Source organism: Leptonychotes weddellii, chromosome 6 (genome assembly GCF_054177405.1).
Source record: "Leptonychotes weddellii isolate Sample4059 chromosome 6, ASM5417740v2, whole genome shotgun sequence".
NCBI lineage: Eukaryota > Metazoa > Chordata > Mammalia > Carnivora > Phocidae > Leptonychotes > Leptonychotes weddellii.
The window spans coordinates 120,455,485-120,458,811 of record NC_138374.1 but is presented as its reverse complement, the minus strand read 5'-3'; positions in this window follow the sequence as shown (position 1 = coordinate 120,458,811).

Below are 3,327 nucleotides of genomic sequence, written 5' to 3'. Positions count from 1 at the left end.
GATCTGGCCTCTGCTACAGCTGTGTCTTTGACCCTTACTATTCTTCCCTTCCTTCATTCATCTCCAATCCTACTGGCCTTGTGCTTTGAACACCCCAGGCATACTTCCACCTGCTTCCATGTTAAGATTAGTGCCTGGCTGTTCCTCTACCTGGAACATTATTCCCCCAGGTGTCATCCTTGCTTATTTCAGTAACTCCTTCAAATTATTGTATAAATATCATCTACTCAATGAGAACTGTCTTGAGTATTACGATCTACTCCTGTTGCTCCCTCCTGGCACTCCTGATTTCCTTTACGAAAACAGTGCTTGGCACAGAGCAGGCATTTAAATATGTGTCCAGTGAACACATAAATAAATAAAAGGTGGAGGAAAAATCTAGTTTTATGATGAAACATAAGTAATAGTAATAGTAATAAAAGTAACCTTGACTTGGCCACTCTTTTGTGCCAGAAATTGTTATAAGCATTTAACAATTGTTAAATTTTTAAGCATCCATTACAATATCATGAGATATATATTATTATCATCACCATTTTACAGAACAGGCACAGAAACTTTAAGTAACTTGTTCAAGGACACACAGCTATTACCTAGTGGAGCTAACACTTGAACCTACACAAACTTTAGAACCTAGACATTAGATCACTATTTTTACCTAATGAAAATTACTATACAATGGATTTATTCTAAAGAAAAAGAAAAAAATACTCGAGAGCCACTTATACTACACAAAGAGTTAAAACATTGTGAAATGGATTTCAAACAGAAATAGGCTGTCCAAGTCATGGAAAAGGCAATGGCCCAGGTCTAAAATGATCACCTGGATACAGCCTATTAAGTTCAAAGTACAATAGTTGTTTTTTAAAAAGAAATCAAAATAGAATGAAATTTAACATGAGTGAACAGTATAGAAAGCTACAATATTCGTAGCTTAACATGATGCTATAATGGATTAAAGAATATGACACTCAAACACTGGGATGTAATTATTTCTGTGTGTTTGGTAATGGTTCTTATTCCAAGTCTGGGCAAATATCAGTTTCCATTTTAACTCATTGCCCCCAAAATGAAAATTTCCAACTTTTGATCAATAAAAACAACTGAGAAGTTGAAAGAGTAAGAATTAAATAATATTTGAAGACACTATAAGTAAAATGACTAAAGTAGCTAACTACATTAACAAGTAACTGCATTCATTAATTTCTAAGAAAAATTATTATAAAGTGCTTATTTACCAGAATTTTTAAACCTTGTCAGAAGATTTAAATAGCAGAAGAGAAATATCCTAAGATAATTTAGTTGATCTTTAAGATATTTTGTATTTTTATACTTTAAGCTTACACTTTTATAGCATAATGACCTTGGGAAGTTGGCATGGGTGGTATTATTGATGACAAAATGAAGCTCCTGGAAATTAGGTAACTAAGGTATAAAAAGCAAATATTGTAGAGCTCAGTCCCTGGCCCAGAGTTCTAAATCCAAGCCCACTGCTCTTCCCTCACACTTCTGTTTTTCTATACCACTTCGGTTGTATTACTTGCATCACTTACAAGAAGACCATGATATTCTAACTTGCTGTGTAAGTGTAGAGCTTTTCAGGAAAGGCTCCAAGAGAGTCCTGCCTCCAGGGATCCGTGCCCTTTATAGGCTCCTCCCACACTGACTTAAGACTGGCCTTGCAACTTGCTTCGGCCAGTGGGACAGGAGAAAATGTGAAGAAAACGAAGGCTTATAATGTTGCTGAGCGTTGGGGCTTATGGTGGCTTATGTTCCTACAACCGAAACCACCTATCATGCTGTGAAGAAGTTCGTTGGATCAGGGACCACGTGGTCAGGGAGGCCCAGCTGCTTCTCCAGCTGGATGTAGCTGCATAAGCCCAGGGAAAACCAACAGAAGAGTTGGCCAGCCTCATGAGAAACAATTAGCCATTTTTGCTTTAAGCCACTAAGATTTGGAATGGATTTATGGTGACTCTCTTGACCCAGTTTACTAAGGACTGTTTAAAACTGAATGTGTTTCCCCACAGTCCCAGGCAATCTGGACATTGGTCACCCTAGGGGTAGTTTATTTTGCAATAATAAATAATTGGTACACTCCCTACTTGATTGAAATTTTCTCAAGGCCAGGAACCATATCTTACTTAGTTTTGTGTATCTAAAAATTCTTTATTTATTGCCTTTTAGGTAAGAGTGGTTCAGTGATTTTTTTGGAATAAATATAGCAAGACGCTTTTGTACTATAAGTAAGATGCTCTGGAAATGTGTGTGGAAGAGAAGATTAGATACATGAATTCATTTAGTCTTCACATTAATCTTGTGATATATACAATATTAGTTTCATCTTACAGATGAGTAAGATAAAGCTTACGGAAAGTTTTGGTGATAGAGATATGAAGAAGACCAAGACAAGTTTTTGTGTGTGTGCGTGGGGTTCTACTTGAGGCAAGCATAGTGTGCTGAGGGAACAGATAAATGAATGTCTTCAACAGAGTGTGATAAGTATGTACAAAGTGAATGAAAAAGTGGCTAAAAATGGCATTCCTTAAGTTAAATAACGTAAGTCTTGGAGAGTAAGTTTGGTGCTGCTTATATGCAATTCTTGAACTGCATGATCAATTGAGATGATTAAAAATCAATTATATACTGAAATATATTAATGTATTGCACAATATTATTATATAGTAGGACATGATGAGATGACTCAGTCAATAAGAGTTGTCTGATGATGGCAGAAGACATACACAGTTTAATGACGGAGAAATTCAATATGATTCACTCAGGGCAAGAGTGGAAAGAGGGTGGTGACCAGGATATATAAAGTCCTTGGTTCATCACGGCCTCACAATTCTCAGGGAATATCAATATCTTTCCAGGAGTAAGCTGTACTTTTGGATAATCTTTATAGATAAGACCTCTTTCTACCCCTCTAGGTAAAACATGCATAAAATATGAAATATCTACAAAGATTATCTAAAAATAATAATTATTCTGTTTGAGTATTTTTTAACATACCAGGATATTTGTTGCTTTAAAAGTATTTTTTTTTGCTCAGTTCTACTTAATATATTGAAAGTTAATTCAGTTAATTCCATATAGAATATATAAATTAAAATACATAATTAAATTTATATATCAATTTATATCTGTTTTAAAGCTTAAATTTATAATCCTTCTATGTAAAACATGATTCGTTTTGCTCTTTTTTGCATCTTTGGGTGGATTTTCCATTTCTGAAAAAATTTACATGAGGCAATATTTTAAAATAGAGGAGAAAACACATAGCTCACGCTGAATATATTAGAATGACTACATTTGGAAAAAAAA